Source organism: Macadamia integrifolia, unplaced genomic scaffold (genome assembly GCF_013358625.1).
Source record: "Macadamia integrifolia cultivar HAES 741 unplaced genomic scaffold, SCU_Mint_v3 scaffold3383, whole genome shotgun sequence".
In the NCBI taxonomy this organism is placed as follows: Eukaryota; Viridiplantae; Streptophyta; class Magnoliopsida; order Proteales; family Proteaceae; genus Macadamia; species Macadamia integrifolia.
The window spans coordinates 3,991-18,325 of NW_024869449.1; the positions used below are offsets into that span (position 1 = coordinate 3,991).

The 14,335-nt window shown below is 39.0% G+C and overlaps 1 non-coding gene across 1 annotated transcript; it reads left to right on the forward strand.

The window, feature by feature from the left end:
* The first annotated feature begins 11,257 nt into the window (after positions 1 to 11,257).
* On the forward strand, positions 11,258 to 11,364 carry LOC122068092. The gene has a single exon (XR_006136972.1). It is a non-coding gene; the product is annotated as a small nucleolar RNA R71 (small nucleolar RNA).
* The last annotated feature ends 2,971 nt before the right edge of the window (positions 11,365 to 14,335 follow it).

The following is a 14,335-nucleotide window of genomic DNA, read 5'->3' on the forward strand; positions in this document are numbered from 1 at the left end:
CAGTGCCTCTTGGATCCTATCATCGATCACAGCCATAAATTGGTTTTGCCTTTCCTCAACTTCCCACATCATGTTATTCATGATAGATGCCACATCATGAGCTGTAAGTATAGACGGAGCAGGAGGTGCATTGTGGGGTCTACCCCAATTCCATGTAGGGGAAGCAAGAGGAGATGGGCATGATTAGGATCGAGTGTTCCGGCATGACATGATTCCTGTGAAGGAATTCGATTAGTGCACATGTATAAACAATGTTGCATGTAAATGGAGCACATGCATACATAGTGGGTCCCACACGTATACATTTGGCAAGATTAAGGTTAGGGATGCATAAGTGGGGTCCACACATATTAAAATCTGATCGCGCACATATCCCAAAGAGGCACACCATTAAAGGAACCAAAATATAATCTTAGATTGGAAAAATAAAATAACTTATTTTCCAAAAGAGTCCATTGGAAACAGGGGTTCATATCACCAAAAATATGGTTTAATCCACCAGAAATATCAGTGGTATTTTCGGTGGGAAAAATAGAGGGCAAAAATCAAATTTTTACTTCACCACAAATAGACACCGGATTCATGCCTAGTGTTTTCGGTGAGCTGTTTCCGGTGGATTCAACACGTATATATATATGGGCTTGGGTCTTGGTTCTTTCACACAAAACCCTATTTGCTCTTATGGGAGAGGTGTGGAAATGGCCAAGAAGTATTTTGCTACCCATTTCCTACCTTCCACTCACTATTTCATGATCGATCGGTGCTGCATTCGCATCCAAGGTATATTTCTCCTTTTTGTAACCTAGTTTTGTGATTTTCTTCTCTGTGAGTTTTGCATTCAGCCATTTAACGAGGTTTTCCATTCCAAATCCTTATAAATCATCTTGCAACAATGTTTGGACGTCGTGTACATACTTGACGTGCTCTTATACAAGAGGAGCAAGACGTCGCCGATCAGTCAACCAAATCCTATTCTGCTCTGTGGTTGAGCGAGATCGTTGGGAATTCTTCGAGCACCACAATGTAGACCCGGGAGTCTCTGTGAGGACTAACGACTTTCGTGCATTCTATCTTCGTCAACTATTTGAGGAGATTAGGTGGTACTGCATCCTGAAACCTAACAAATACTACTACCCCACATTGGTCAGGCTATTCTACTCCAACATAGAATGTGTGAACCAAGGGACCGAAGAGATGCGGATCCCCTCTTCTGTAAAGGGGGTAGAAATCTCCTTCAATATGGGGTAGCTAGAAAATATTTTGATGATCAGCAATGCAGGTGATCTAGTGTACTATCCACCTCGGACTCCAGCCTATAACTTCCAGAGTCCCGATACCCTTCAAGAGGTAGACAATATTCTAACTAAGGAGGCCAATGGATGGGATCGCACAATCAACTACCTTGCCACTCCACAGGTCGTCTACAGGGCAGTCCAGCTGCATGTCCTCCCCACCTATGGGTACTACGATGAGGTATCCGTATTGCATGCCTATGTGACTTACTGCGTATACATGGGGGTGCAGATACGTCTTCCTTACCTCCTAATGTGGACCATGGTAATTCGGTCTGAGGGCCAAGATCGCCGAGTTGGGAACTTATGCTACGAGAGTATATTGACTGACATCTTCCGCTGCATTTCTGGTGGACTTGGAGGGTGAGGCACGCTTTAAGAGGTCACAGACTTCAACCAAGATTCTCTAAGGAAGATGACCATAGATCTACGAGAGGTAACTCCTATTCCTCGAGAGGGTCAGCAGCCTATGGAGGTAGAGGGAGGCGAAGCTGATGATGTTGGTGGTGCAGGAGGAGAAGCTGTTGGGGTTGGTGGGGTTCCACCACACCACCTGATCCCCAGGCTATGGGTTCTATGGCGGCTTCTATATCTCAGAGTACTAGGGGTGTGAGGCCTTACGGTCTCAATGATGTTATGGCCCATCCAGATACCAGTATGTCACTGATGAGGAGCATAGATGGCCACCTCGAGAGCATGAATGGGACCTATTGTCTTATAGACAATAGAGTGGCCTCCCTAGAGGCACAAATGCAGGTGATGGTCTTCCATCTCGGTATTTCGCTGCCTCCTCCAGGAACGCATGGTCCAAACCAGGCTCAGGGCCAACAGAACCAGCAGTAGTAGTAGTAGTAAGAGTTGTGGCATGTTTGCCACTGTAGCCTTTAGGATTTCCCTTTTCATGTTTTTTATTTGAGTTTGATGTTTTAGGTTTAGTCGAACTTTTACATTATGTCATTTGCTTCAGTTGTTTAGTTTCCTAAACTTAGGCTAGTTAGGATTTTCTGTTTTTAGTACTTTATTTTTCTTATGAAAGTGTAAGTTGTGTATTCAAATTCTCTATTATAATGAAATGGCTTTAACACCTATACTTGCTCCTAATTGTGCAAATTTCTATTATTGTTGTGTTGAGATTTTTATTAAAGCCTAATTTCCCTAAAATCATGGTTTGGCTACGATTGTGAGTTAAGGCCGAGCATCGCACTCTAATACCATAGCTATCATACCCCACTCCCAGTAGACCCAACTTACCATTAGGAATACCAACGGTGTGAGTAAGACATGTACCTGTCTTACAACCTACCAGGATCTCAGATAGCAGTACCTTAAAATTTCTACAATCTCACAACATAAACCAATATAAACAGCGAAATTAGAGTATAGTAGCGGAATCATAAATAAAAATGGAGAAAACGTCTAACCATAATATAATAGTGATAACTAAGTTATTCTGTTACATTCATCTTAACGTATGATATAATCTCAAAAACAATATAAAGTCCACAGTTATACCCAAAAGTATCAACATATAATGTACACTCTCACGGTGCAGTATAAGCATAGTGGTCGCAGGCACAATCCTGAACATACTCCTTCGCTTCTGGCATCCACCAGTCGCTCACACCATACTCTGACCCAGAAGATACTGGGTCAGCCGGCATTGGCACCACGGTACCTACATCATCATCTAAAAAGGGGTGTATACGTGGGGTGAACTTTCCAACTCGCTTAGTGAGGGGTGGGGTCAAGCACATCCAAGCAAGACAATAGAAGTAATAATTTATGATGCATAATTGTAAAAATTAAACACATAGTCCATGATGCTCGTGATGCAGTTATTTTATTTATCATCCACCTAACAATACAAACTAAGTCTAGTAAATGTATCCCTCGTCTTAGAAACGACATCGACTATGTAGCGATACAAACCCTAGTGTTTGAGATTTAAAATGTAACCGCAAGCATACAGATCACTGTAGCTACGGGTCGAACACAGGGAGAGCAGCCACTTTATTTTTTTATTTCTTTTAATAATGCGAAAGTGAACTGATTAATGGTTGTGATCTAATTCTAATTACCGTCCTAAAAATAACGTCCTAACCATTCATCATCTAAGAATTTAAAGACGCAAGCCACACAATTAAAATTAAATAAATAAATAACTGAAAATAAACAACCCACGCAATTAAAAAAAAATAATAATAAAGGAAAAAAATAAAAGCTGAAATAAAAATAAAGTAAAAGAAAGGGGATAAAGCTAGAGAGAGACTCACAAGTAAGTTTCTCTACTTTGCCCGAGGGATGCATCATAATATGAGCTTCCCTACTTGACCAGAGAGTCACTCTTACAAGGGTTACTCTACTTGGCTTTAGGGAAAGGGAGACAATTAAAATAAAAGCAATAAATTGATGGTTCTATGGCTAGGAGGGGCAAAGCCAACACATACACTAGCCATGAACCTTAGGGGAAAGGGATAGCAATAATGTAATGACTGAAAATAAAAATCCTAAATTAAGAAAGAAATGGTAGTCAGAAGAGGGAATGAGAGGGGGGAGAGAAGACTACTGAAAGAGCCTACTTACTTGAATCAATGCTTGAACTTGAAAAAAAAAATTGCTTCACGGCTCGTGATCTTGTCACCTAGATCTAAGCCTAGAACTATAACTAAAAAAATTACAACTCAATTGCATAAATCATAAACATAAAAAGAACTGAATAAAAATAAAAGAGTGCTTGCATTAATTGACATAAAAAAAAACTATTACAAAAGTGATTAAAGCAAAAATAGAGAAGAACTAGAACTAAAGAGAGAGCAAGAGAAAGAGAGAGCAAGAGAAAGAGAGAGCAACTAAAAAAAACTAGAAGAAGAATGAATTGTGTCTCCTCCTCTTACATGAGTTGTATTTATAGGGAATGGAGAGGTAGGGTAACAATTTTCTCTTTCTTAAAAGAGAGAAACCCACAATTGATTGTGAGATCTTTTGAGTCCAAAAGTGCTAAGATGGAGGAGAGAGAAGAGAGAAATAAATTTTGAGAAATTTCCTATAATTTTTTGCTTATTTTCTTTCCTTTTTTTTTTTCTAATTTATTTTTCTTCTTTTTTTCTCTCTCCTAGGGACGATTTTTTTTTTCTTCCTTTGTGTGATTTGGACAATCTTTGGTGATGATGTGGAGGAGAGAGAAGATTTGGACAATCTTTGGTTCTCCCTTTTTTTTCTTTCCATTTTTTTTTTTCTTCTCTTCTTGCTTCCACGATTTTGCTTGCTTCTAATTTGATGTGAAAATCCCCTCCATGCCCTTAGTGCTTTAAGTGAGTGAAAAGCAGGAAATCTTCAACAAATTCTCTAAAAAAAACAACCATGAGATTCCAACTTGGGACCTCTTGGTGAGCAAGGGAATTTTATACACCATAGCTCACCAACTAAGCTAGGTAGTTGTTACCAAAAACAAATCTTTAATCACTTAAGGATGTGGTCCATCAATCCTTGTTAGCATTTGGAGTATTCCTTGTACCTTTGGGACAATTGCAAACGGGCTGGTTCTGCATCTCGGTTCGGTTCAGTTCTGATCCATTATTCTTTTTCTGACCCGAAAAAGAATAATTATTTGTACGGGTGACCAAACGAATGTGTACTTTTAATTGAACACGTCCATCTTGCTCAGAATTTTGTCCTCTTTGCAACCATGAAAAGAAATAAGACCTTTTTACGTGTAAAATTGAAGATATAGCGCCCGATAGTCCTTAAGGCCTTGAAAATATAAAACCTACAAAAAGAGAGTAAAACCCAAGGTAGCTCCATTCTAAATATGTAAAATGCATGTTTTACTACCCTAGATTTCACACATAAATGTGCTCATCAGAATTCCCCCACACTTAGACTTTGCTAGTCCTCGAGCAAAACAAAAAGAAAAAGAATAAAGACAAAAACCTAACTCACTTTCGTAGGAATCACGGTTGCACTTAGCATGTGCAACAAGCCTTTAAACCCCTAGGTCACCCCTAGTGGACGAGTTGTGTCTCGTGGGTGTTTGCAGTGAATATACACCCAAAATTCAGAATAAACAAATCTCAACTTTGGCTAAAGGTAAGGCTCATACCGATCCGGAGCAAAGATAATTTCTCTTACAAGGGACCCCCCACACTTGAACTTTTATTACCCTTTATCAATTCCAGGCACTAGCATATTTCTTAATTTGGAACTCACCTCGTCTCTTCCAAAACATCCTTATCTTAAGGCAAAACCACTTGTGAAGAAATAGGGAACCAATGACTAAGGCGTTGGAGTGTTTTTGACCAAACATGTTACCAAGCAATAATGACATTTGCACATTTTTTTTCTCTTTTTTTTTTCTGCTTAATAAACTCTATTCTACTCCACTACTTTTGGCCTGAATGACATGGTGGAGCAAACACCAGACACCCAAGTTACTATGTAGCTTCGCTTTTTGCATATGTCCACAAAGGCAGTGATGCTAGAGTTACTTCAGAAGTTTCCTCCCAAGGAATTTCGATCAAGACACCACGCTTCCTGAGGCGCAATGCCCTGTCTAGTTCCAAGGGAATCAACTCTTATTCTTCTTTATACCAGATTTCACATTTCATTTAAAATTGTGCATTTGTCAACCCATGCCAAATTAAAAAGAAGGTCTCAACTCCAAATCAAAAGTACAAGGAACCCACAGACTTACATATGGTCCATCACCATAAAACAGGGGTCTCTTATTTTTCAAAAGAAAGTCCCATCTCAAGACACATGCTTGTTTCTTTCTTCTCAACAGGGTTTTATATGTTCAAAATGGGTACCTTAATCAAAAATTTTATTTTCATACATCAAGCAACCGAATGGTATGATCATTAGCCAAAAGCCAAAGTATGACTTCGTCCTTAGCAAGTTCAAAAAATAAAAAGAAAAACAAACAGAACAAAGTGAAAAAAAAATAAATAAATAAATAAAAACTGGTGTCCCTCCCCCACACTTAAGTCATGCAATGTCCTCAATGCATGGAAAAAATTAAAAGCAAAGACAATGCAAGGGGGTCATACCTGATTAAAAATTAGTCATCAGTGTAAAAAGGTTCATGGAGATCCATGACCTCTTCACTACTAGTAGTGGGAAACTCGAGGAACGGTTTCAAACGCTGACAATTAACCTTCGAAATTACCCCTGTTCTTGGATTCAAAATCTCCACAGCCCCATGGGGATATACATTATGAACAATAAATGGGCCATCCCATCGGGATCTAAGCTTACCAGGAAAAAGATGCAATCGAGAGTTGTACAATAGGACCTTATCACCAATTGCAAAAGATTTACGCAGAATGTGTTTATCATGGAAAGCTTTGGTCTTTTCCTTGTAAATTCTAGAACTTTCATATGCTTCATTCCTAAGTTCCTCCAACTCAGATAGTTGGAGCCTACGATGAATTCCCGCATCAGACAAATCAAAGTTAAGCTTCTTAATGGCCCAAAAGGCCTTATGCTCCAACTCAACTGGTAAGTGACAAGCTTTCCCATACACCAAACTGTAGGGAGACTGGCCAAGGTCGGTCTTGAATGCAGTCCGATGGGCCCACAAGGCATCAATGAGCCTAAGGGACCAATCCTTACGGTTGGGATTAACAGTTTTCTCCAAGATTTGTTTGATCTGCCTATTAGACACCTCCACTTGGCCACTAGTTTGGGGGTGATAAGAGGTAGATAACTTATGGGTGATCCCATACTTTTTCATTAAGGCCTCAAAAGGTCGATTACAAAAATGAGTACCCCTATCACTAATTATTGCACGTGGTGCACCAAAGCAGGAAAAAATGTTCTCTTTGAGAAACTGGACCACCACTTTGTGGGCATTAGTTTTACAAGGTATGGCCTCTATCCATTTAGAAACATAATCAACGGCCAAAAGTATGTACAAATTCCCAAAGAAATTAGGGAATGGTCCCATAAAATCGATGCCCCATACATCAAAGATCTCAACTACCAAAATAGGGTTGAGGGGCATCATGTTCCTTTTATTGATACGGCCAAAAGACTGGCAGGCAGGGCAAGCCTTGCAAAAATCAAAAGCATCTCTAAAAAGAGTGGGCCAATAAAATCCGCATTGGAGAACCTTTGCGGCAGTCTTCTTAGGTCCAAAGTGTCCACCACATGCATGCTCATGACAAAAAGAGAGAATAGACTGTTGCTCATGATCAGGAACACATCGTCGGATAATCTGATCCGGACATATCTTAAACAAATAAGGATCATCCCAGAAAAAATGTTTAACTTGGGAATGAAACCTATACTTATCTTGAGTGGACCAGTGATCCGGAGTCACACCTGAAACTAAGAAGTTGACAATGTCAGCAAACCATGGTTCACTAGACATTGCAAATAATTGTTCATCTGGAAAGTTCTCGTTGACTGGAGAATCAACAGTCAAGGAATTGGGAAGCTGGGATAAATGGTCTGCAACTAGGTTTTCAACTCCTTTCTTATCCCTAATTTCTAAATCAAACTCCTGCAAAAGTAAAACCCACCTAATGAGACGGGCTTTGGCATCCTTCTTCTGAACTAGGTATCTGAGAGCAGAATGATCAGTATACACCACCACATGTGAGCCAACTAAGTAAGACCGAAACTTTTCCAATGCAAACACAACAGCTAAAAATTCTTTTTCAGTGGTTGTATAATTGAGTTGTGCATCATTTAAGGTCCTACTAGCATAGTAAATGACAGTGGGTAACTTATTAATCATTTGACCTAAAACTGCTCCTATGGCAAAATCTGAAGCATCACACATCAATTCAAAAGGTTCAGTCCAAACAGGTGGTTGAACAATGGGTGCATTGGTCAACTCCTTCTTAAGTTGCTTGAAGGATTCTAGGCACTCTTTGGAAAACTCAAAAGTTTGATCTTTGGCAAGTAATGAGGTGAGAGGTCGGGCTAACTGACTAAAGTTCTTAATAAACCTTCTGTAGAAGCCCGCATGCCCTAGAAAAGACCGAACATCCTTAACAGATTGAGGAGGTGGTAAATTATCAATTAAATCCACTTTGGCTCTATCTACCTTAATTCCCTCCTTGGATATTACATGGCCTAAAACAATACCAGATTTAACCATAAATGACATTTCTCCCAATTCAAAACCAAATTCTTAGATATGCACCTTTTCAAAACTAGGGAAAGATGATGAAGACATTCAGAATAGGAATTCCCATGAATTGAAAAGTCATCCATAAATACTTCTAAGAAATTTTTGACCATGTCAGAAAAAATGCTCATCATGCATCGTTGGAACGTAGCAGGGGCATTGCAAAGCCCAAAGGGCATACGCCTGTAAGCAAATGTTCCATATGGGCATGTAAAAGTGGTCTTATGTTGGTCCTCTAAAGCAATTGGGATTTGGTTATAGCTGGAATATCCATCAAGAAAGCAATAATATTCATGTCCAGCTAACCTCTCTAACATCTGGTCAATGAATGGCAATGGGAAGTGGTCCTTCCAGGTTGCCGCATTTAACTTCCTGTAATCAATGCACACACGCCATCCTGTTTGGACACGGGTAGGGATCAACTCATTATTGGCATTAGGAACTACAGTCATACCAGACTTCTTAGTCACTACATGAACTGGGCTTACCCATTGGCTGTCAGAAATAGGATAAATTATTCCATGATCCAAGCACTTTAGGATCTCTTTCTTAATAGCTTCCATCATCACTGGGATAGCTCTTCTTTGGGGTTCCGTTGATGGTTTGGAATCCTCCATAAGATGTATATGATGTTGCACAATGGAAGGGCTTATACCCTTGATATCAGCCATGGTCCAACCTAGGGCTTCCTTATTATCTTTTAGCACTTTAAGTAACTCCTCTTCCTGGCTAGAAGTCAAATTTGAAGAAATTATTAAAGGAAGAGTCTGGTCAGGCCCTAGGAAAGTATACCTCAAATTAGATGGCAACTCCTTAAGATCTAGCTTAGGGGGCTCAACTATGGAAGGTTTGGGAATGGAATTGGAAAGGGGTCCTAAGGGCTCCACAAGTGTGTGAAGACTCAAGACTTCAGAAAAGAAATTTTCACTATCATCATCCAACTCATCCATACACTCTTGAAATTCTGAATCAAAATCAATATCAAAGTTGGTAACTAAATCATCAGAAAAATCCAAAAAATCCTCAAGCATATTGATCTCTTCTTCCATATGTGGTTGCTTGCCAATCCTAAACATGTTAAATTCAACAGTTTGGTTACCAAAAGATAATCTTAGGAAACCATTTCGGCAATTGATTAATGCATTACTGGTAGCCAAGAATGGTCTTCCTAGAATTATTGGGATCTCATCCTTGGTTGAGAAGGGCTTAGTATCTAACACAATGAAATCAACAGGGAAAATAAATTCCCCCACCTTTAGTAAGACATCCTCAACCATCCCTTTAGGAATCTTAACAGACCTATCTGCCAACTGAAGAGTAGTTCCAGTGGCTTTCAATTCTCCTAATCCCAGTTGCTTGTACACATAGTAAGGTAAAAGATTCACACTTGCGCCAAGGTCAAGTAAGGCATGCTCAATATAGGTGTTGCCTATGACACAAGATATGGTAGGGCTCCCTGGATCCTTATACTTGGATGCTATAGGCTGAGTAATTATGGAACTAATGTTACTGCCAAGAACGCCTTTTTGGGCACACTAGTGATACGTTTGTGAGTACACAAATCTTTCAGTACCTTTGCATAGGCGGGGATCTGGGATATGGCATCCAAAAGAGGGATGTTTACTTCTACATTTTTGAAGACTTCTAAAATTTTGTCCATGGAAGCAGTCTTCTTTTTGTTTACCAAGCGATTAGGAAATGGGACAGGATGAACATAAGGACTGTTAGGGATTTGCCCCTGTTCAGAAGAATCATTTTTGGTTTCCTCAACCAAATCATCTTTAGTTTTAGAAAAATCTTTAGGTTCATCAGACGAACCTGGAACAAGAGGCACATTTGTGTCCTCAACTGAAGAAGAGTTAACAGGAGTAATAGATGGGGAAGATTTAGGAACGCTCTGTAGGTACTCTTTACCACTCCTAAGGGCATAAACAACATTACATTGGTTAGAGGGCCCTTGTTGAGTCTGACCTTGTACTATATTCAGTGGTGCATTAGTTGGTCCTTGTGAACTAACAAGTTGATGATGCCTAGGGTTAGGCTCTGGTTGACTGGGTAAAGTTCCCTTCTCCCTCTCACGCATAATTGAGACAACTTGAGTAAGTTCTCTCGTAAGATTTTGATGGCTTGTCATGAGAAGGGCCATATTTTTTCCAAGTCACTAATTCTACTTGCCTCTCCAGTGTTAGTAAACCCAGGGGGTTGCTGATAAGATGATAGGAGAGGGGCCCTAGGAAAACTCGCCTGAGGTCCTACATTTGACCTAGGAAAAGTATTTTGAGAAAAAGATTGTTGTGCAAAGGGAGGCCTTTGGGGTCCAGGTTGACCTTGATTATAGAAATTGGAAGGTCCTGCTTGGTTGCCCTGATTCCAAGAGAAATTTGGGTGATTTCTCCATCCTGGATTGTATGTGTTACTAAATGGATTATTCTGATATAAGACATTAACACTATCATTAGAAGTGCCCCCAGAGGTGTTAGGGCATTCTTCTATGACATGTCCAGGGGACTGGCACCAAGCACAAATCTGAACCAAATTGACTGATGATGGCTCTCTAGGAACAATAGCCTCAATCCTCTTGATTAGGCTATCCAAATGGGCTTCCTTGGCTACTATCCCATCCACAAAATATCCTTTTCCTCCTATGGTTCTTTCACTCTCTTGGGTTGATTTCCACTCACGGGTTTTGTCAGCTAAGTCAAGTAAAAATTCCCATGCTTTTCCTTCATCTGTAAAGGATGTGAATCCCTCAGGGCACATAGACTCTATCATTTGTTTAGTTGGGTAATCAATACCCTCATAAATTATTTGACATAAATGCCATAGGTCTAGGCCATGGTGAGGACATTCTTGGAGTAGATCCTTGAATCTCTCCATAAGCTTGGAAAATGACTCACTAGGCTTTTGCCTAAACTGAAGGATATCACTTCTAAGCTTATTGGTCTTGTGAGTTGGGAAAAACTTCTTAAGGAAGACCACTGTGAACTGTTCCCATGAGGTTATAGAATTTGTGGGTAACCCATACAACTACTTCTTAGCTTGGTCTTTCAATGCAAAAGTGATAAACCTAAGCTTAACAGCATCATCAGAAAGCTGTTGGATCTTAATTAGAACACATACCTCTTCAAATTTCCTTAGAAATAGGTATGCATCCTCAGAGGTCAACCCATGGAAGTGGGGCAACATAGTGATGTATTGAGATTTGAGTTCAAAATTATTGCCCTGGGCTTGTGGTAGAACTATGCAGGAAGGTTGGGCTGTTCTAGCAGGGTAGAACCTATCTTTCAGAGATTTAGGTGAAGGGTTTTGCTGTTGGTCTCCCATATTGAAGGGTTTTAAAGAAAGCAAACGTATAGGGTCACTACTTGTTGGATCTCTTCTTTCTAACCGATTCTTAGTATTACGTACCCACTTAACACTCATGCAACAGAAAACTACCCACAACTAAAGTAAGGCAAGCACAAAAGAATGGATAGCAAAAATTTATTTTTTTATTTATGATTTTTTTTTATTTTTTATTTATTTTTTATTTTTATTTTTTTTGGTTTTTTTTTGGAGCTTACCGGTAGGGATCCGGGGTTGCTCAGGTCAATTCCTGAGGTACTGCTACAGGGCGAAACCTGTCTTTATCAAACTGTGAGGTATGGCGACCTCCACTGATACAACTATTATTGCAAGTTGTTCTTCTCAGGAATTCAATAAAAATAAAATAAAATAAAATAAAACAAAGCACTCCGATTTACCAAAAGAAAGTGAAAAATAACATGGAACTGTCTCCCCGGCAACGGCGCCAAAAACTTGTTTGAGATTTAAAATGTAACCGCAAGCGTACGGATCAGTGTAGCTACGGGTCCAACACAGGGAGAACAGCCACTTTATTTTTTTATTTCTTTTAATAATGCGAAAGTGAACTGATTAATGGTTGTGATCTAATTCTAATTACCGTCCTAAAAATAACGTCCTAACCATTCGTCATCTAAGAATTTAAAGACGCAAGCCACGCAATTAAAATTAAATAAATAAATAACTGAAAATAAACAAACCGCGCAATTAAAAAAAATAAATAAATAAAGAAAAAAAATGCTGAAATAAAAATAAAGTAAAAGAAAGGGGATAAAGCTAGAGAGAGACTCACAAGTAGGTTTCTCTACTTAGCCCGAGGGATGCATCATAATATGAGCTTCCCTACTTGACCAGAGAGTCACTCTTACAAGGGTTTCTCTACTTGGCTTTAGGAAAAGGGAGACAATTAAAATAAAAGTAATAAATTGATGGTTTTATGGCTAGGAGGGGCAAAGCCAACACATACACTAGCCATGAACCTTGGGGGAAAGGGAGAGCAATAATGTAACGACTGAAAATAAAAATCCTAAATTAAGAAAGAAAGGGTAGTCGGAAGAGGGAATGAGAGGGGGGAGAGAAGACTATTGAAGGAGCCTACTTACTTGAATCAATGCTTGAACTTGAAAAAAAATTGCTCCACAGCTCGTGATCTTGTCACCTAGATCTAAGCCTAGAACTATAACTTAAAAAATTACAACTCAATTGCATAAATCATAAACATAAAAAGGCTGAATAAGAATAAAATAGTGCTTGCATTAATTGACATAAAAAAACTATTACAAAAGTGATTAAAGCAAAAATAGAGAAGAACTAGAACTAAAAAGAGAGCAAGAGAAAGAGAGAGTAACTAAAAAAAACTAGAAGAAGAATGAATTGTGTCTCCTCCTCTTACATGAGTTGTATTTATAGGGAATGGAGAGGTAGGGTAACAATTTTCTCTTTCCTAAAAGAGAGAAACCCACAATTGATTGTGAGATTTTTTGAGTCCAAAAGTGCTAAGATGGAGGAGAGAGAAGAGAGAAATAAATTTTGAGAAATTTCCTAAAATTTTTTGCTTATTTTCTTTCCTTTTTTTTTTCTAATTTATTTTTCTTCTTTTTTTCTCTCTCCTAGGGACGATTTTTTTTTCTTCCTTTGTGTGATTTGGACAATCTTTGGTGATGATGTGGAGGAGAGAGAAGATTTGGACAATTTTTTGTTCTCCCCTTTTTTTCTCTTTCCTTTTTTTTTCTTCTCTTCTTGCTTCCACGATTTTGCTTGCTTCTAACTTGATGTGGAAATCCCCTCCATGCCCTTAGTACTTTAAGTGAGTGAAAAGCAGGAAATCTTCAACAAAATCTTCTAAAAAAAACAACCATAAGATTCGAACTTGAGACCTCTTGGTGAGCAAGAGAATTTTGTACACCAAAGCTCACCAACTAAGCTAGGTAGTTGTTGTTACCAAAAACAAATCTTTAATCACTTAAAGATGTGGTCCATCGATCCTTGTTGGCATTTGGAGTATTCCTTGTACCTCTGGGACAATTGCAAACGGGGTGGTTCTGCATCTCGGTTCAGTTCTGATCCATTATTCTTTTTCTGACCCGAAAAAGAATAATCATTTGTACGGGTGACCAAACGAATGTGTACTTTTAATTGAACACGTCCATCTTGCTCAGAATTTTGTCCTCTTCGCAACCATGGAAAGAAATAGGACCTCTTTACGTGTAAAAATAAAGATATAGCTCCCGATATTCCTTAAGGCCTTAAAAATATAAAACTTGCAAAAAGAGAGTAAAACCCAAGGTAGCTCCATTCTAAATATGTAAAATGCATGTTTTACTACCCTAGATTTCACACATAAATGTGCTCATTAGAATTCCCCCACACTTAGACTTTGCTAGTCATCGAGCAAAACAAAAAGAAAAGAATAAAAACAAAAAAACCTAACTCACTTTCGTAGGAATCACGGTTGCACTTAACATGTGCAACAAGCCTTTAAACCCCTAGGTCACCCCTAGCGGACGAGTTGTGTCTCGTGGGTGTTTGCAGTGAATATACACCCAAAATTCAGAATAAACAAATC